The sequence below is a fragment of the Balaenoptera physalus genome (genome assembly GCF_965194825.1).
Source record: "Balaenoptera physalus genome assembly, chromosome: Y".
Lineage (NCBI taxonomy): Eukaryota > Metazoa > Chordata > Mammalia > Artiodactyla > Balaenopteridae > Balaenoptera > Balaenoptera physalus.
Window position 1 is genome coordinate 21,849,017 of NC_138904.1, and position 21,542 is coordinate 21,870,558.

General features: G+C 44.4%; 1 pseudogene across 1 annotated transcript; it reads right to left on the reverse strand.

Annotated features, from left to right (window-relative positions):
• Window positions 1–2,071: 2,071 nt before the first annotated feature.
• Window positions 2,072–20,693, reverse strand: LOC309653406 (diacylglycerol O-acyltransferase 2-like protein 6; annotated as a pseudogene). The gene is made up of 6 exons: window positions 20,679–20,693; window positions 14,263–14,361; window positions 4,852–4,956; window positions 4,253–4,328; window positions 3,680–3,884; window positions 2,072–2,265 (listed from the first exon to the last, which is right to left on the reverse strand). The product of its transcript is annotated as a diacylglycerol O-acyltransferase 2-like protein 6 (transcript).
• Between the last annotated feature and the right edge of the window lie 849 nt (window positions 20,694–21,542).

Sequence of the window (21,542 nt, forward strand, 5' to 3'; positions counted from 1 at the left end):
AATGATGAAGAACACAATACATGAAAATGATTATTCTCTAGCATGGATCACTAGCACAATAACTGAGGCAGAAGAATGGTTAAGTGGCCTGGAAGATAAAATAGTTCAAATAAATACTGCGGATCAAAATAAAGTACAAAGAAAGAAAGGAACGGACGACCGTCTCAGCGATCCTTGGGACAACATTAAATGCACCAACATTCGAATTATATGGGTCTCAGAAGAAGAAGAGAAATAGAAAAGGCGTGAGAATATATTTGAAGAGATTATAGTTGAAAACATCACTAGTACGGGAAAGGAAAGAGTTAATCAAGTCAAGGAAGCACAGAGAGTCCCATAAAGGATAAATCCAAGGAGAAACACACCAAGACACGTATTCAAAAAACTATTAGAACCTAAATACATAGAAAGCATGTAAAAAGCAGCATGGGAAAAGCAGCATATACCATACAAGGGAATCCACGTAAGTTAACAGCTGACCTTTCAGCAGAAATTCTGCCAGAGAGAAGGGAGTGCCAGTATATGTATTTCAAGAGATGAAAGGAAAAAAACCTACAACCAATGTTACTGTTCTCAGCAAGAATCTCATTGAGATTGGACGGAGAAACCAAAAGCTTTACAGAAAAACACACGGAAAAAGAATTCAGCACCAACAACAGCTTTATAACAAAGGATAAAGGAACTTCTCTAGGCAGGAATCACAAAGAAAAGAAAAGACCTCCTAGAACAAACCAAAAACAATTAACAAAACGGTAAGAGGAACATCCACATTAATAATAACATTACATGTAAATGGATACATTGCTCCAACTACAACAGATAGACTCCCTGAAGGGATACAACATCAAGACCATTATATGTGCTGCTTAGAAGAGACCCAGTTTATACCTAGGGAGACATTCAGACTGAAAGTGAGGAGATGGCAAGAGACATTCCAGGCAAATGGAAATCAAAGGAAACCTGGAGTTACAATTCTCATATCAGGCGAAATAGACTTTAAGATAAAGACTATTACAAGAAACAAACAAGGACACTACATACTGATCAAGGGATCAAACCAAGGAGAGAAATAAGCTTAAGAGTTATTTGCAGGAATAATGTCCCAGACAGAGGGGACAGCTAGAGCAAAGACCCTAAGGGAGGAATGTGTGGCTTGTTTGAGGGATAGCAAGGAGGCCAGTGTAGTTCTAATAGAGTGAGCAAGAGGGAGGGCAGTGGCTGATGAGATCAGAGAGGTGGCAAGATGATTTAGGGTCTTGCAGGTCCTTGCAAAGACTTTGGTTTTTCTCGGGGTGAAATGGGAGCCACTGGAGCATTTGGAGTAGTGACATGATCTGACTCACACTGAATAGGATCATCCTGGCCATGGTTGAGAATAGACTCTTGGATGTGAGGGAGGCAAGGATAGAAGCAGAGAGAGCACTTAGGAGACTGTTGTAATAATCCAGGGGCGAGACGATGGGCTGGTAAACCACGGGGCGATAGTTGAGATGGTAAGTGGTTGGCTTCTGGATATATTTTGTAATTATATGTGAACATGTCTGTCTTCCATCGGACTGTGAGTTCCTTAAAGGCAAGGACTAGGTCTTATTTATTTTTATATCCTTAATGCCTAGTACTATGCCTGACACACAGTAGCTGTTTAATAACTGCTGAATGAATGCATTCTATTTCTCAAAAAGATTATATGCTCTTTGGGGGCAGTATACATGTCTTTTGCATCTTTGCAATCCGCTCAGCATCAAGCCCTGTGCCTTCCTTGCCCTGGGTAAGTTTTCTCGGCCTCACAGTTCATGGGTTGATATAGGCTAAAGCCCCACTTCCCCAGACCCCCAGCCTACCAGGCTAATGGGCAGAAGGTAAAGGTCTTTTACTGTTTTTTCTCCAACTTCAAGTTTTAAAAGTACCCACCAGAATGTGTCTGGAGGCCCAAACACCCTTAAGGCACAGTGTGAGCGAGTAGAGAAAAGCAATCAGAATGAAGAGGGAACCACCTCTAACAGGTTTCCAAGGAAGGTTACCATTCTGGAGAGGTGCTACAGAGGACCTATGGCACCCTGATGATAGGGCATCAGAACCTAGGGACCCACCCTGTCTTCAGTGCCAACCTCGCAAAACCTTTACACTGTTTAAGGAGGACGGTAGAGGATCCTGGGTGGCACAAGAAGGCTTCAGCAGCTCCACACACCACAATAACCACAGCGTTGCCCGAACCTTTCTTGGTCAGCAAATACTTCAAGGCCAACTCACTCACTGGGCACACACCTGTGAAACCAAAGAGTCAAGTGGTATAACAAACTTGGTGCTTGGGGACGGGATAAGGGGTTCCTCCAGGGTCTTCCTGCTGGAGACAGTTCTTCTGTCTCCTGACTGTGCTTGTTTCCACTCTTCTGTCTTTCACCTCCATATCCTGGGTTAGCCCTGAGGTTGGTCCTTAAGGTCAGCTTCTTGCCTTGCAGCTCTGAGCTACTACAGTTGGGGCTACTTTGAGTTCTTCTGCCTAATTTCTCTTAACTCTATAGGATTTAAGCCCATCCCTTCCTTCTCTACCCAGGAACCACAGCTGTCTTCCACTCTCCCCAGGCTGATGGCAATTGAGGCTCTCCAGAGTTCTCTTCCCTAGGAGTAATGAGGAATAGCCACCACCAACATGTTTCCTCCTTAGAGCAACCTGGCAAAGGGAAGCCATTGGCTGGGGGTTCTGGAGAGTAGGCAGACCCAGAATCCTGTCCAAGGCAAATTGAAATGTAGATGAACCATGGAATGAGGATGACATCTTCCTGCTCTACAACAGTCACAGAGTCTTTCCACACCTCTGTTTTCCAACTTTGCCCTGTGCAAAGTTCTGTTCTCTCTTGGGATGGCAGACATTGGCTCCAGGCCACAGTCCTTGAGATCCATGGTCATACCAACCTCAGAGGGGAGTAGAATCATCCTCTGGGACTCTAGTGGTCCCACCTGGCCCCTCCAGATATCAATGTATCTTACATTCAATGTTTGGCTTTGGTTGTTTTCTGGTGTCCAGAAGGATGGATATTCATCCAAAGAAAAGGACATTTGGCACAGTACCATGGCTTGAAGCCTGGCATGTGGAAGTTGTCCTGGATTCTGACGGATGCCTATCCTTTATCCCTTGATGTCTTATGCAAGTTCAAAGGGGTTCTCAGGAGATGAAGGTCATGGGCCAGGAGGGTACCAGCTAGTATGAAAGACTTAAAAGTGTCTTTGAGACACCCTGAGATGAGAGCTGCTAAATAAATGACTAGTCAAAAGAAGCCAGTTGACATCCCTCAAAAATCAGGCAAAGTTCATCTGAGCTGTCCCATTCATGCCTCATTTTCCCTCTGTTTGGTTTTGATATTTGGTTTTTGCTTTCTGCTTTCCACTTTGGCTTTGATCCTGAACTCCAGGCTTCTGCTTCCTCCTCTGAAAGGATCCATGGCAACGCTTACTAATGCATATAACTTATCCTGCTGCCTAATCAAACCCTGCCTCTCGGATCTTGGACAGAACCTGAGGCTTGGACACATATTCCTGTTACTGGCCCAGTGTGTTCTGGACTCATTTTCTACTAAGAAGTCCTCTTCCAGCAGGGAGTGAGAACTGGACTGACTGTCAAGTCTTATAGAAGTTGGAGCCCTGAGGTAGGTCAGAGAATGGAATGATTTCTTATACCCACCCACTGACATCATATAATCTCACACAATTGGGATCCAGAAGATCCCTTCCAAGGTCCCTACATAAAGAGTGATGGCTGGGAAATTCTGAGCAAAGCCAGTGGCCTCAGTGGCAAAGTTGATGAAGACACCATAAGAGAGAATGCCATGGGGGTGGTTGGCAATGATATAGTTGTGTTTGGGACAGAGGTCATGAGTCTTCACCAGCTGTTAGAGGGAGATTGGATCAGAGTAGTGGATAGAAGGAAGAGAGGACATGTGGACTCAGATCCCAGTAGGTAGCCTGTGTTGCCCTTGGGGAGCCCCAAATCCCTATTCACTGGGATGTCTTCACTGCCACAGGATTGCCAGGGATTATGATGCTCAGAGAGGCTGACCTGGGTCTGCCACTCTGAGGCAAGGTGTTATCCATTTGTCTCCCCACCTGCCCATCCATCTTGGGTCTCTATTCTGCAATATGCCTCTGGGCCTTTATGTCCACTGCTGGCCACCAAAGCCTTTGAAACCATGGGGCTGAATAGGGAGGAAGAGTCTGAGTAAGAGGGAATGAGGGTACTCAGAGGTAGCATAGTCACCATTACTGGGAAGTAATTTGGAAATAATTCCAGAGCGTCCAGTTTCATACCCAAGTTGAACGCCTACCACCAGCAGGTATGGAAGGGAAGGGAAGACTGGGTGAGATCTTGCCAATCCCTCTACTTCTCTCGGAGGTGGAGGGTTCTTCCTAAAATCTTCAGGTCACTAGAGGGGCCTCCTTCTCACATTTCCATATCTTGGGCACAGAGCTATAGGTATTGTCCCTAAATCCAACTCCCAAGGAGACACAGGAAGTCCCGGCTCCTCTGGAGCAGTCAGAAAGGTGGGAGGGAAGTAGTAGGATGCTGGGAGCACCCTCCCAGAAACCAGGCTCAATTCTTCCTGGGAAACCTGGCAGAGACCTCTGTTCCTTGCTGGGCTTTGCCCTCCTGTCTCCCTTTGCCTTCCTGTGCTCCTCTCCCTCTCTCCTTCGCTTCGCCTCCCTGACCTCCTTTCCTTTCCCTTTCCTCTTCTTTCCTCTCCCCACCTCTTCTCCATCTGTTTCTCCCACTCTCTCCTTCCACCCCCACCCCATCCCTGTGGTTCCATCCTTGGTACATACAGGGACCACCACTCTTCCCCTGTTTCTTACCTGGACTGTGGGTGTTTCAGTCATAGGCGAGCCAGGCTAAGGCGAGCACGCACAGCATCCCGAATTTAGTGAACACCAGAAAGTAGGGTATAAGAAGAATAGGAATAGCTCCTGAGGGGACACAAAAGGTTCGTGCCCTTCAGTTCCCTTCAAGTTTAATACACCTATCATAACCCCAATCTCTGCTCTGTAGTGAAGGAGCAGGTCGAGGCCGGTGTGAGACTCTTCTCTCCTCATCACACCCCCCAACACCCTACCACACTCCTAGCTCTGCTGTGGTCCGGGATGACCTCTGAGTCCCTGGATCTGGGTCCCCTTGATGGCTGGTATCTTAACTGAGGAAACAGCAGATCCATGACGTTCTCAGAGGAGCTCCTCAGCTGGGGTCAAAGGACAGCACTACTTGGCAATTGGAAGGAAACAGCATCTTGGGCCGGTGGCTTACATCCCCATTCTGGGACCTCAGGAAGTCCTTTCTGAAAGCTCAACCCTCCTTCCTTTGTGCAAATGCTCTGTCAGCACATTCCAGTGGAGAGGGGCAGCCTGCAGTGTATGGGCTGTTTGATGCTGAGAAGAAAACACATATTAGAAACTGCTTTACTTTGTTCAATTTTGTCCCATTAGAAATCTCTCAAAAGTTCAGAAGGGAGAAAAATCATCTCTGTTAGCAAAGGGTCACAGCAGGCTGTGAAATGCAGACGGGATACATCTTACAGCAGTGGAAGTTGAATTCCATTTTAAAATCTGCATTCATGAGAATGAGGGGCTCAGTACAGATATTGTGAATTTAAAAATACCCAGCTAAAAGAATGACTTCTTTGACAAGATAATATCATAGTAGATAAAAGTTTCAGAGAAGGGGAAGAAACTCAAGAGTTACCTGCCAGCAGGTTTGTCTCTCGCATTTTGGGCTTAGATGAAAATAACAGGAAAAAGATGGAATGGAAATTAAAAAAAAAAAAAGTCGTGTTATGGAGTAGAAGAAACCTTAATGATAGGCTGAATTCCCCTTACAAGAGCTGGCTGAAGGGGTTGTTGTAAGCATACCAATTAAATAGGAAAAATAACAGGGGGAGGGATTTATGGGAAGATTGCCATGGATACAAATCTTGCTACCTCTGACCCTCATAAAAGATGAGAGTAAATTTGCTGGGTAAGCTTCAGAAGAAAACTTAGGTAATGTTAAATATGAATCATTATTATTATTTTTTCAACTTCTTTATTGGAGTATAATGGCTGTATAATGGTGTGTTATTTTCTGCTTTATAACAAAGTGAATCAGCTATACATATACATATATCCCCATATCCCCTCCATCTTGCATCTCCCTCCCACCCTCCCTATCCCACCCTTCTAGGTGGTCACAAAACACCGAGCTGATTTCCCTGTGCTATGTGGCTGTTTCCCACTAGCTACCTATTTTACATTTGGTAGTGTATATACGTCCATGCCACTCTCTCACTTCGTCCCAGTTTACCCTTCCCCCTCCCCATGTCCTCAAGTCCATTCTCTAGTAGGTCTGCATCTTTATTCCAATCCTGCCCCTAGGTTCTTCAGAACCATATTTTATTATTATTTATTTTTTTTAGGTTCCATATACATGTGTTAGCATATGGTATTTGTTTTTCTCTTTCTGACTTACTTCACTCTGTATGACAGTCTCTAGATTCATCCATGTGTCTGCAAATGACCCAGTTTCATTCCTTTTTATGGCTGAGTAATATTCCATTTTACATATGTGCCACATCTTCTTTATCCATTCATCTGTCGATGGACACTTAGGTTGCTTCCATGTCTTGGCTATTGTAAATCGTGCTGCAATGAACATTGGAGTGCATGTGTCTTTTTGAATTATGGTTTTCTCAGGGTATATGCCTGGTGGTGGGATTGCTGGGTCATATGGTAACTCTATTTTTAGTTTTTTAAGGAACCTCCATACTGTTCTCCACAGTGGCTGTATCAATTTACATTCCCACCAACAGTGCAAGAGGGTTCCCTTTTCTCCACACCCTTAGAGGGATTTTTTTTAGTAGATTTTAAAAGTATTTAATTTAATGGGATTTTCTACACAGATGATCATGTCATCTGTGAATTAGGAAAGTTGTATTTCTTACTTTTCAATGTGTATGCTTTTCTTTCTATTTTTTTTTCCCCTCTTGCTTTACTGCACTTGCTAGGACTTTTAGTATGATGTTGAATACAAATGGTGAGAGTGAACATCCTTGCTTTGCTCCCCATCTTAGGGAGAAAGCTTTCAGTCTTTCACCATTAAATATGATATTACCTGCAGGGTTTTTTTTTTTTTTTACAGATGCTCTTTATCAAGTTGAGAAAATTGCCTTCTATTCCTAGTTTGCTGAGAGATTTTATCATGGATTAAAGTTTGTCAAATGCTTTTTCTACATCAACTGATATAATAGTGTGTGTTTTTTCTCCCTTTGGTGGTTAATATGTTAGGCTACATTGATTGATTTTCAAATATTTACACTTGCATTCTGGGACAGAGCTCACTTGGTCATGGTATATTAATCTTTGTTTGATTTGCTTGTATTTTTTTGAGGATTTTTGCATTTATATTCATGAGGAATATTGGACTGTAGTTTTCTTTTTTGTACTGTTTTGTCTGGTGTTGGTGTCAGGGCCTGGCCTCATAAATGAGTTGAGAAGTGTTCCTTCCTCTTGTATTTTCTGAAAAAGATTGTTTAGAATTTGTTGATATATCATCTTTAAAATGTTTGGAAGAATATGCTGTTGAAACCAACTGGGTCTGCAGATTTCTGTTTTGGAAGGTTTATAACCTTCCAAAATTAAAATTTTCTTTAATTAATAGTTACAGGTTATCTATTTCTGTTGGGTGAGTTTTGGTTGTTTGTGGTTTTCAAGGAAGTCTTCAAATATAATTGTTAATTTGTCTATTTTTTTCCAGTTCTGTCAGGTTTCACTTCATATATTTTAAAGCTCTATTGTTAGGTGCCTAGAAATTTAGGATAGTTATGTCTTCTTGGTGAATTGACCCTTTTACCATTATGTAATATCCTTTTTCACCCTTGGTCTTGAATTAAAAAAAATAAATTGAAACCTGTACACCCTCACATTACTAATGATTACTAGCTTAAGTTAAAGATGGTACCAATATGAAGCTAAGTGGGTCCTTTCTTCAAATCATTTCTGATTCATTTTGCTTGCTCACTTTTCCCATATAGTAATAGTCAACATTTACTGTACACTCATCATGTAAAACTAAGTATTTTATAAGTGTATTTTATTTAATCTTCATAAAACACCCATTAGGACAATAATCATTCTCATTTTGTGAATGAGGAACCCAGGTTCAGAGAAGTTAAATAACCACTTAAGGTCACACAGCCAGCTAGTGGGTGATCCAGAGTTAAGAACTCACACTCTTCCTCCAGAGACTGTACTCTTTGCCACTGAGCTCTAATTATTGCTTTCCTTTAGTCAATTATTAATTCCCATCAGTTCTGTCCTCCAAACATCTTTCAAATTATTCTATTCCCCACCTCCATGCTACCATCCGGTGCAAGCCACCATTCTCTCTCTCTAAGCTGACTGCCAATGTCTTCCCAACAGGTTACCTGCTTCAATTTGAACCATGATGCAGCCAGCATGCTAAATGCAAATCTCTGTCCTTCTATAGTCTATAACCAAGAACATGGCTGGTTTGTCAAAGAGACATTTCTGTGGTCCTGTGATTACTTAATGGATCAAAATTAGTGATAAATGTGAGAACCTATGGGGGTTAATGGTAATTCAATAATTCAACAACTCACATGTCTTCCTATGACTCTTAGGATGCAGTCCAGTCTCATAACCTTGGTTCTGAAGGTCCTCGGTGATGGAGCCCCTGGCCATCCCCTGGTTCTCTGCATGCCACCATACTGTTCTTCTGTCAGTTTCTTCAACTCATTGTGTTCCCCAGTCTCTGGGCTTCTGTGCATGTTGTCCCTTTTGTCTGGAAGACTCTTTCCTCAGCTCGTTGCCTGGCTAGCTCCTATTCATATTTCAGGCCTCAGGATAAATGTCACAGTTTCAACATTTTGGAGCTATCTTTAACTTCTCTCTCTTTCCAAAAAAAAAAAAAAATCTCTCCCATTCATCCTCCTGCCTCTGTCTCCATTGCCACTGCTGTGGTCCAGAACTTGATCTCCTCTGGTCTGGACTGCAGCCTCTTGTCTATTCTTGCCTGCTGGTCTCTTCCCCTCCAGTTTATTTTCCATGCCGCAAATATATTTTTAAGGCACAGTCATAATGTTGTTTGCCTCCTCTGAAACCTTCAGTATTTTCCCACTGCTAACAGGATAAAGTCCAAACATGTTAGCCTGCTGTTTAAGGCCCTCCATGGGCTGGCCCCACACACCTTCTTGGCCTCATCTCTCAGCACCGGCACTCACACCCCTTATGATCTAGCATGAGGTGATCATAACCACACTACTGTAAGGACACAGGGTGATCTGAAGTGGTTCATGGATGGAAAGTTATTTTAATGTGTAGTGAATAAAAGTGAATTCATGGTGGTAATGTAAAGTTTCCTGTTAGAATATATTAACTTAGGTTACAGGAATGAGTCAATTTGGGGAAAAAATGTTAAGTAATAATAGCATAAGTGGTACTCAGCTGTGGGAAGAACCAGAAAGTGGGATGCAAATGGCTGAAGAATGGGAAACGGGGGTCCAACCACCTTAGTCTGCTCCCGATTCTTTCAACCCACCGTGCAATTTCACCTCTCCATGCCTTTGGTGATACTGTTCCCTTATTCTGACTACCCGCTCTCCAACTTTCTGTCTATATCAAAATTCTCTCAGCCCTCAAAGCTTAACTCAAATGATACCTCCTTGATGATATCTTTGCTTATTCTCTGGTCAGAATGAAGAGTTCCCTCCTCTACACACCCACAGCACATTAATTCTGCATCTATTTGGCCCTGTTTCATTTTGCTGCTTGTGTAGTTAGCACCTTACATGGCTGGCCCTTTGCCTTTTAGACAGTAAGCTTCTTTTTTTTTTAATAAATTTATTTATTTTTGGCTGTGTTGGGTCTTTGTTGTGGTGCACGAGCTTCTCATTGCAGTGCCTTCTCTTGTTGCGGAGCATGGGCTCTAGGCACGCAGGCTTCAGTAGTTGTGGTTCTTGGGCTCTAGAGCACAGGCTCAGTAGTTGTGGCGCATGGGCTTAGTTGCGCCATGGCATGTGGGATATTCCCTGACCAGGGCTCGAACCGTGTCCCCTGCATTAGCAGGCGGATTCTTAACAACTGCGCCACCAGGGAAGCCCTAGACAATAAGCTTCTTGAAAACAGCCTTCAGCACAGTGCCAAGCACAGGAGGATGACTCAGGATAAATGTATTTGTTACATTCAGTTGTAGCACAGGGAAGTTTGATTTCAAAATTCTCCAAGTGACAGGTGAATGTTAACAGGAAAAGAAACCACCAATGCCCTTATTCCAAATAAAGAAAGGCCTTCTGAGGTTCCAGGGTGTGCATGAGTGTGTAAGACTATGGACAGCCTGTCATTTCTAGTGTAAAACGAAAACCCGGTGTCTTAATCAGTTGGCTCAAAGCCTTCAGAAATCCAAGAATGTAGCTGGTTTGTCAAAGACGAGTTTCTGTGGCTTTGTGATTACTTATTGGATCTGTATTACCATAAATATGAGAACCCGCGAGAGTAAAAAAAAGATAACTTAGTAATTCAGCAAACATAGACGAAGCATACCTCATGTGAAATATCTGTGCTAGAAGCAATGGGGGCAGGCTTGGGGCCTGGAAGGAGGAGGGTGAAAAGCATAAGTATGAAAATGATGAAAATACCTTAAGTATGGTTACTGATAAGTTGTAAGAGCATTTATTGTCAACAAGCACACTGTTCAGCACTTAATGTACATTAGCTCATTTAATCCTCTCATGACCCTGAGAGGTAGATAATTTTGTTATCCCCATTTTACATATGAAGAAACTGAGGTTCAGAGACATCACATATCTTCATTTCAAGCTTTGGGGAAGAAAGTAGGTAGCATTTGTTGAGTCTTTATTATGAACCAAGAGCTACTTTAAGCACTTTGTGTATGTTTAATTAATTTTAAGTCATATTAAGACATGTAAAAAATAAAGTTCCTGCTTTCCAGAAACTCATAGTCAAGAGGGGAATACTGACACCATAAATAATGGATATATCCTAGAGGGTGAGAACAATACAGTTAGGGTTCAAATGTCATTTTATGGGGACCAAAGTAGAAGGCCATTCTTTACTACCAGGCAACCTAGAAAGCCTTCTTGCAGAAGGTAAGAGTTAAATTGAATCTTGAAGGAAGAGTAGGGTTTTGACAGATGGATTTGTGCTGGAAGGGCCTTCCACGCACAAGGAAGAGCTCTAATGAAAGCCTGGAGATGGAAGAGTCCAAGGTCTGTGAGTAATACCATAACCTGCAAAAGTACAGGGAGCATGGGAAGCCATGGAACAGGAGATGACACTGGGAGGGAGCAGGGGAGCTCAGGTCCCATGTTGAATGGAATGAGCAGCCAATGATTGTTCTTAGCAGAGGAAGACCGTGATTATATCTGCGTATCAGTAAGATCATCTGAGACGACTGTACGAGCAGGAGAAACGGTAGGCAGAGAGGTCAGCTAAGAGTTGCAGTGACTTAGATGAGAGGCAATGGAAACGTGAAATAAGCCACTACTTCAGAAATCAATTTGAACGATACTATGGAGGTAGAATTTTCAGGGGTTTGCAGCTGACTGGATGTAGGGGGTGAAGGAGAGGGAGTAGTGAATGATGCCTTGAAAGGGCCTGTGGGAATGCTCGGCAGGTATCAGAGTCTCTGCCTCATTTTCTAGGATCTAGTTACTCATTAGTCTTCCTGAAGGTGCAATAAATTTAGAGTCTAGGGTGCCTGTCTCAGAAGTGGTAGTCACTCTTCTGTTGATCAAACGTCTTCTAAGGTGGGGTGGTTGGGCTCTGATGTCAATTTCTATAACAGAAAGAAAATGAACATCTACTGAGGGTTTTCTTTCCTCTTTGATTTTCAGAATGGTCTTGAGAGCTCTGTTCTACAATGGTAGAGGGTGAATGACTTACTTGCACAAGCTCACACAACAAGTAAATGGCAGACCTGGTCTGTCTGACTCCCAAGAGTATGTTCTATTTTTTGTATTATCAGCAACCAGAGATAGGAGGCAGACACACACACACACACACACACACACACACAAAGATGTCCATGAGAGAGAAAAAAGAACAAGAGGTGGACTGAAAGGTCTTTACTGAGGAGAAGAAATCTGAAAGAATCAACAGTGTCAAGCTTGGTCTTGCAAGAAACATAAAAATGACAAGACGTGGCTCCTGTTTTCATGGAGCTTACTGGGTAGAGGAGGCATAGGGTATAAAGGCTGCTATGCAACCAATGTTTCCAAAGTGCTCTGCACTTTCAGAGATAATGTAGTCTCAGGTTGCCAGGAAAATGTTGCAGAGAAGGTATGACTTGAGCAATATCTCAAAGGAGGGGTTGTCCATGGATAGTCCAGGAAGGGTGTTCAGGGAATCTTTTAAGTGGAGGAAATAGAGCAGAGGTGAAGGAGTGAGAGAGTAAGTACCCTTCACATTTGTTCTGTGAATAGATTGCCTGGAATATGAGCTTTGCCTAGGGGAAGAGTAGGGGGATGAGCCGGTAAAGAGTTCGAGGCAGAGAGTGCAGCAGTGCTTTGAATGCCCAGGATAACACATTTGTACTTCATCAAGTAGGCAAGGGAAAACCGCTGACTATTTTTCAGCAGCAAAGGGCTGTAATCAAAGATGCATTTGAAAGACTCTCCTGGTTGTAGGCAGTGGAATATATGGGAGAGGGTGGAGAATAGAAGGCCAAGAAAGAGGATATTGCAACAGTTTAGATAGATGGCAATACAAGCCCAGAAAAGAAGAGACAGATGGAGAGCCATCTTTTAACTGGAATCTGGGCCTCAGAGGGGCTCTCAGGAGCATTGCCTAATTCCAAGGGTCATGAATATTTATATTCCACATCTCCCCCAAACCATCTCTTCATTCTTCTCTCCTCGCTTCTTTTCTCCTTCTTGTCCCTCTGCCTTTTCTCTCCCCCTCTTCCCTACTTTTTCCCCCATCACTCCCAGTAGTGTTCAGTAATCAGCCATGATTCTCAACATCATTCAGGAAGGAGGAGAAGCGCTGAGGGAGGCTCTGAGCAAGACAGAAAGAATGAAGGAAAGAGGGTGAGAAAAAGAAGGAAGAAATGAATTAGGAAGGAGGAAGGGAGGGAGGAAGGAAGGAAGGACACTTTTCTGTAAGGAGCATTTACTGGGAACCAGGCCATGGACCCCTTTGGCAGTCTGGTGAAGCCCTTTTCTGAACAGTATTTTTTAATGCACAAAATAAAATACACAGAGTTACAAAGGAAACTCATCATAGTAAAACACCGTTATCAAAATATTGCCAAAAATGTCATACAGTAACATGGGCTTCTTGATTTATGCATTAAATAACCACACCTAATGGTAGTTCCAATAACTGTTGGAATTTGGACGTGGTAACGAGCATAAATGAACTTTTGAGATGACTGCAACAACTGGCATGTGAAATGTAAATCTCTGTGATGTCTATTATCGACAAATTCACAGGTATTTCTGTGGTTTGCTGACTACATTCATCATTTCAATATGAAGTTAGTGAAAATAAACAGGTAAGTTTTTCCATCCAAATTCAACGTTGTCCCTCCCTGCCTCATTCTAGGTCTATAGGTCCTTAGTTAAGAACCACTGCTCTACGGGGTCATATAGCTTCCCACAGATTGGACTTGGCAGCCTCCTAACCTGTCCCATCCTTCAGGATGACATTTCTCCACGTCCAGTTTCCAAACTTGCCCCTGTAATTGGCTGCTCACAAAGCCCTGGTTTCTGACTGAGAAAAGCTTCAAGCTCTCAGCCCATTTGCCCAGCACTGATGACTGTCATTCTCTGAGTCCATTGAAGAACTGGCCCTTTCTCAAAATTCTGTCTAATGAGTCACTCATGCAGCCCACAGATTTTCCATAATTCTCTCATCATAGTCTTATCCTGGAAAATCACCTTACATCTACCAGTAACACCAACTCTGCCCCTGCCCCCGAATAGGTCTCTTTTCAGCTAGTTCACAGGGGACAGTCCTGAGAGAAGGTTGGGGTAATCTTTAAACCAGGAAACCTGCAGCCTCACTCCTGGTCTTCATGCCCCTCAGATGGGAGGAGAAAAATCTAATGAACTCAACAGTAGCCATCTCTCTGAGTGGAGAGGCACAGTCCTTCCCAGAGAGAGAGGACCAATGAAATGATCTCTTTGGAGCCCTCCTCATCTGGAGATTCCTGGTCTCTTTCTTCATCTGTTCCCTTGTGCTCTCCAGCCCCTGGGGTTCACTCACCTACAAAGAATAGGCTGGGATCCACTGCAAAACAGAGAGTGTTTGGAGGCTTTCCTGAAGATACCGATGGGAGAGAAAGGCAATGGCCACGGTGCTGTTCTGTTATGGTAAGAAGGCTGGTGCCTCCAAAGCTGAGCTGATTGCAGGTGCTTTGCTTTAATCTCATCACTGAGTCCTTTTATCTGCTGGAGGTTTTAGCCTTGACTTAACGTTTCTCCAGTCTTCCCTGTTCTCTTCTCACCTCAACTTCCTACACACACACACCAGGCTTTAGATCATACTTTCTAATCTCTCTAATATGCATCCTTTCCCCATAGATGCTCAATTGCCTCGGGCTGGTTCTAGCTGTGTGTGTGGGAGGTGGGGTGGGGAGGAGGGGTCCCTCACAAATTAGTGCAGGAAAAGGGAATGGCTTAGGCCTCAAATAGGATCTCTGAAAAGCAGTCTGCTCTGGTGGATGCTCTTTGACTCCTCCTGTCTTCTGCTGAGAGCCACCTAGTCGACTAGAGCCTTTTTTTGCATGAATATCTAGACTTCTCAGATCCCTCCTTGTGCCTCTGTTCCCAGGGGTTCTGTACCAGTGGCCAGTGGGAGAAGCATTGCACAGAGAGCAGACCTGGCTTTCGGTCCTGGCTCCGCCAAGTTCCTCCCCGGACGCTGTGGGGGAATCGCTCTGTTTCTCTAGATCTGTTGTTGGGAGGCATTCTAGTTGCTAAAGGCATGGACTTTAGAGCCAGATAGCTGGGGTTCAGATCTCAGCTCTTCCACTTACAAGTTGGCAAATCTCTGTGGCTCAGTTTCCCCAACTGCAAAATGGGGATAATAATGCCACCTGCTTCATAGGGTTGTTCTGAGGATTGAGTGAGTGAATGTAAAGCACTTAGCACAGGGCCTGGCTGGCACACAGGAGGTATTACTGTAAGTGTTTCCTATTATTATTCTTCGTTTAATTAAATGAATGACTACTGAACATCTATTATGTTTCAGGCTAAAAGGCTTGCTTCTGCACACCAGCCTTTTCAAATTTAAAGATTGTCTCCAGGTCCCAGGCCTGTGGATTCCTTTTTTCGGTAACTATCTGTTGAGTGATTACCGTTTGCCAGGTTCTGTTCTAGGTGTTGAGGATTCATTGGGGAAGAAGATGGGCATGATTCCTGCCTTCGCTGAACTCACAGTCTAGTGGAGGAGACAGACATTAAAAACTTACAAAACTGTCTATACACTTGAATTTCTGATAAGCATCCTAAAGGAAAAGGCCAGTAATTCTCAGCATAAGGCTTCTAATGTAGGTGCTCAAAAAAATCTTTTGAATGTAATCAAAAAGGTTGCTAGGAAAATCAAATACAAAAAGGTATCAAGTGTCCTACAAGTACAAGGAAATATTGATTCCTTAGCCTTTTCCAGGAATATTAGTGGAACTCTGTCTCCCTCCCTATCTCCCACTCTGGCTTGGGCCTCCTCGATTAGACTGACTAATATGAATCTTCGGAGTTTAGCTTAGGGGATGGTTTTGGTGCACCTTGGGATGTATTGTCCTCCCCAAATGTACCCTCCATGGCCACTTGACATGCCACCCTTCCTCCTCTTCCTCTTTCTTTTCTTCCCCTTGGTTAGCTGGGGTTACCAAACTGCTTCTTGGGGGCTAGTTGGCCACATACAGGGTGAGACATATAAGAGCACATCTGCTCAGAATCTGCAGGGGAGAAGGGAGAGAGGTAAGAGGTGGGCCTGGGCTCTTCCAAGGCAAAGCACAGATGTGGGGAGGGCGAGAGTATCCTGGATAGATGAGTTCCAAAATGCTGCCAGCTCCAAGGCTGCTTACAAATCAGGTCTCTACCCCGCTTCACTTTCAGATGGGTAAATGGAAGAGGCCTAGAAAGGGCTCACACATGGTGCTAGATGCAGGGCAAAGACGCACGGATTTCTTTTTCTGTCTCCCTATTGTCCGGTTCAGGGCCTGGTACAGTGTAGGCATTCAAGTAAATGCTTGTGGAATAAATAATGAGGTCTGGTTTCCTGGTTCTTTAAGCAAGATGGACTGGCAGGGCTGGGCCATGACCCTGATTTGCCAGCCATTTCCCCCCCAAAACAAAGAGCATACCATCTGAGCTGGAGCCTCCCTGAGCCAACAGGACAAGGATAACACGAACACCAGTGAATGTAGTAAAAGCAGGAAGAAGAGAAGTAGGTGACCAGACAAATCCTGAATAACCAGCACTCATGATTTCTCAAGTACAATCCAACCAAGCAATAAGCAAACCCTTAGCTGCCTCGGAGTAAACAGTATCAAAGGAGAGGTGGCTGAGAAGCACAAAAGGGTCTGGTAGTTTCCTTCATAGACATTTAGGGCTGATATGATTGTAACCCTCAAGAAACTCACAGTCCAACATGTGAGGTGGATGGAATCACAGACACCCGAATGGGGTGCCGTGGGGTGTGCAGACACAGATGAGAGAAGCATGCGCCAGCCTGAGGAGGACAGGGAAGCCTCTATGGAAGCAGAGGTGCTGCGGTGAGGAGAAAGGGTGCAAAAGGCATGGAAGGACAGCACGGGGAAGACTGCAATTAGCTCACCAAACCAGAAGCTAAGAAGCTTTGCAGGAACAACAGAAAACCAAAGAAGACTGGAAGGAAAAGGAGAGCAAGGGCACTTGGGAGCTCAGGAGAAGTGGGTGGAAGTGAGGGAAATGCTGAGAAAGAAGCAGCCCTAGGATTCCTTCTTCCTGGATTCTGAAGGTTCACCCTCAGCCTTCAGAATGACTCATTTCTAGAAAGCTTTGGATAGCTGAGGTTTGCCATAATGTGTTTTCTTCTGATCGTTCCCCTTCAATCATACTCTTACTTGTTTCGGTACTGCAATTTCAGCAATACCTGCATAGGAGAACCTATTTAATGCCAGTCAATGGGCTAGGTACTATACAAGGGACATACATAGTCCCTTCTTTCACCAAAGTTTTATTGAGGTTCTACTCAAGCCTGGCATTATTCTAGGTTGATAATCATGTGTGTGGTGGGTCAGGGGGCTGGCAGGGAGTGAAAAATACACACATCATCAACACAAGGATTGGGGCCATCAGAGAAGTATAAAGAAGACGGAGGGGAAGGCTAGTACCTGTGTGACCTTGGACAAGACACTTCCCTTCTCTGAGTCTTGGTTTCCTCCTGTGGAAAAAGGGACTAATCATATTTATTTGCTGTGAGGAGTAGTGGTAATGTTTGAAATGTTCTCGGGCAGTGTCTGCCACTCAGAAGCTTTTCCATGGTACTGGTACTCAGCTGTGTGGGGGGGTGGCATTTGCAATGGGCTTCAACAGGCAGAGAAGTAGGAAGAGTGATCTGTCTTGTGGTGGCTGGGGAGACACAAAAGTCTGCAGGTTTGCTTTGTTAGAGGGACTAGTTTCATTTGATAGGACCCTCAGGTTTGTGGAGGGGAGCAGAAAGACAGAAGATTGGACGTTGGCAAGTGGGGATGTCTTCCTCATAAATCCTTTTATGTCTGGAGATCAGCAGCTCTAGAAAGAACCTACAGAAAGTAAATGAACCCAGGAGTAGTGGCTGGAGGTGGGGACCGAGGAGGTAGAGGGTGGGACAGAACAGTGTATTTCAAAATCTCTTGGAAGTCACTGGATCACTTCTCAGGGCAGGCAGGCTCTGGGGAACAACAGCATATAGTGCCTTGGTTCAGGCTAGAATGACCAACTATGTCTATTTGCTAGGGGCTGAGGAGTTGCCCGGGACTCAGGACTTTCAGTGCTAAAACCAGGGTGGTTTGGGACTTATTGGGACAGCTTGTCCTCTAGTTCAGGCCTTTGTCACTGTCTCCTGGACTTCAGCAGGCTGCTCCCCACTGCTCTACCTCCCTTTGGTCCTTTGCTGCTAGAGGATTGCTATCAAACACAGCTCTTACCCTCTGCCCTGTTTCTAACCCTCCAAAGGTTCCCATGGCCTCCGGGATCAAGTTTGAACCCGAGAGCCTGGCCTCCAGAGCCCTTGCTCCACTGGTTTCTGCCCTCCTTGAAAGTCTCACTTCCCATAACTTTCACACCACACCAGATACAGCCTCCTTTCCCAACCAGGAAGTGCCCTTTGCTATTCTGTGCCTTTGCCCACGGTGGTCTCTTATCAGCCTACGCATGCTTAGCATGTCCTACGCATGCTTCAAGTTGCTGTGAAAATGTCACCGTCTGAGATTCTCCACCCTGCTCTCTCCTCTGGATTCCCAAGGTACATTATACAGACTTTTGGGAGAGCAAATATTAGGAAGTTAGTTTGAGAGTGTAGACCCCACTGCTATATCCAGCTTCTAGTGAGATGCTTCATGTACAGTAAGCTTTTGGTATATATATCTTGAATAGTCAGCATATTCACATGATTCAAAATTCAAAAGGGTCTATGGGGAAATTCAGTGAAAAGTCTCCTTCCCACTCCTGGCCTCTAACAATCCCACACCCCTCCTCCTCCTCCAGGGAAATTTTATGCGTGCCCAAGCAAATAAGGTAATTTGCTTTGTTAAATGAATAAAGGAAATAACAGTAGAAATCTAGAAACAATACAAATGTTCAAAATCTGGACCTGGCTAAGTAAGCAATTATATAGGAATCTTATAGACAATCTGCAGTCATTAAAAGTCATAAAAATTATTATAAGGTAGACTCAGTAGTATATGACATGGTAAGCTTTCAAAGCAGAGTATAAAGCAGACCTCTCCACTGAATACACTTTGTGAAGTGATAGGATGAAAGGGGGTCTGAGAGAGAAATGATTGCTGCTTTAAGGTGAAGGGATTCTGGGTTTCCTTTTATGTAAAGTTGTTTGAATATGAAAAGAAAGAGGCTGCATTATTGTGAATCTGCCTGACGAAGAAGCATGATTCATGATGGGACTCATTCATTCAATAATTCATTCTGCAGACACTGAATGCTGGCTTTGTCAGGAGAAGGCCAGAAACAGTGCTGAGCTTCCCAGGAAGAGCACTAAGTAGGCGACAGGCCCTAAGAAACTCTAATGGAGCCAGAGGGGTGGGGAGTGTGATGAGTTCATTGCCAGGCTGTTGAGTTCGAGTTTTTGTTCATCAAGAGGAGTGGTGTGGTAGATAGATGATAGGATATGGGTCAGGGAGCTCAGCAGAAAGGTCAGGGCTAGTGCTGGCCATCAGCATACATGTGGTGTGTCATGGAAGCCGGAGGTGGGGTGAGCTCACCCAGGCAGAAGGTAGACAAGGAAAGGAGAAGACAGGTTCCATAAAGCGGGTGAGGAGTATTTCTGCCAATCTCTCAATGTCTCTGAGCCGGGGACAAGGGCACCAGGGTAGCAGAGGTGGTATCTGTTGCTGAGTGTGGGAGGGCCTCAGAGTTCAGGCAGAAATCCTCCCTCCCAGCCCCTGGCTGCCAAGTCTTATGCGCTCACAACCTGGGTCTGGTCTTAGTAGTCCAAGAGGGCCTGGTAGATCAAGAGGGGGAGCTTTGACGGGCTTAGAAAATGTGTAGGAACCCTTAAGTGAGAGGGTGGAATAGAGAGAGGGTTTAAAAGATTCACTTGTACCAAGATTGGATGGGGCTGGAAACAGGTGAGCCTGGCACTGGGAGCAGGAATGTTCTACAGGTTGAGGGATGTAGGGCCCCAGGAAGGGGAAAGTTCTGAGTCCGGGGTATTCCCCTAGTGAGCAGGTCTCATATGTGCCCTTAAAGGGCCTGGCCAGCAAAGCTGATAGAATCATTGCTCAAAATTTAGACAGAGAAAGGGGAGGGGTGATCCCCAGAGCAGTGTGCCAGTGTGGTATTTCGCCCGCCTTCATATGTCCCCCGTGATTTGTGCTTCCCAGGGAATGTGGCAGACTGGAAGGACGTGGCCTGTGGAATCAGGCCCACCTGGAAGCCAGGCCCAGCTCGACACTTAGGGCTGAGTGATCTTTGGGAAATCCCTTCTCTGAGCCTCAAGTTCCTCATTTACAAATTGAGGCAATAATAATATCTACCTTGGGACGTTGTTGTGAGGATTAGAAATAGTCAACTCCTAGTATACAGTAGGTGCTCAATACATGAATTCTTGTTATTTGTGCTACCAAATGGGAATAGGATGGCCTAAGTCATTGCTGAGTTGTATTCTCTTGGAGGGATTTATTGCCAGTTGGGACAAGAAACTGAAATCTTTTTGTTTACCATCTTTTCACATATGTTTGTCAAAGGCGGTCTGGTGGGCAGATAAGTAAAAACCGTTCTCAATTTCCACTGCAGGTAACAATTCTCTCCTGTGCTGGTCATCTCCAGCACACAAAGAAAAGCATGTTCACAAACCTTTTCGCTGGTGGTGATATATATAGAAGACTGAGAAAGCAATAGGGGGGCAGGGGTTAAAATAAGTTGTGAAATACTGAATTTAAAAAACAATGCATCCCCTCCTCTGGCCGCCAAACTTACAAACATTTGCGCCATGTTTTCTAATTGTTCAAAGTGCTTTTCCATATTTTATTTCATTTGTTTCTTACTCTGGCCTGTGAGGTAAGTAGGCCAGATGTTGTCAGCATCTGGGAGGCGCTAAAACTGAGAGAGCTGGTATTAGAACCCATACCTCCTTGCTATGGAGCGTGAGTGAACTGAGCCAGGTTAAACCTTGGATGAATAGGTGAAAAGCAATCTGTGAGGAAATGATGTGCAGGTGTTGGAAGGAGCTGTTTTGCAAGGAGACAAAGGTCACAGTGCCATCTTGTTGTTGGGTGTTTGAAAGAGCTGGGTGGCAGTGTATCTTTTGTGCTGATGAGCAAACCAGAGGCCCACAGTAAGGAGAGGAGGACTTTGGAACTCAGTTGACATAGAGAGGTGGATTTGGGTTCAAAAGTTTTATCCTTTGCACGTTGTTTTAAATGACAGCAGTGACCCCGGTGACCTGGGTGGCCCTGGGTCACCCGGCTAGGGAGGGGCAGAGCACTGAGGATTGAGACTCAATTCAGAACCCTTAACTCCAACTTCTTGGGCTTGAAATCGGCTCATTCAGTCCCCTGCCCTGTCTTTCTTACAGGGGTGTTGAAAAGAATAAGAGTGGAAAGGACAAATCACCACATGATGGCATTAAAAGAAGTAGTGCCCAGCATTCACCTTTTCCAAATAACTAACTGGCCTCCATGTGAGAGCTACAGAGGGCAAATATTTTGGCTACACTGATATGTTTGCACGGTCTACGTATTAGCCGTGTGCTGAAGTAAGTCACTCACTGTGTTTCCCCAAGCCAGTTTCTTTCCCTGTAAAATGAAGGCATCATCTCCTGCCTGACGGGTTGTGAGAACG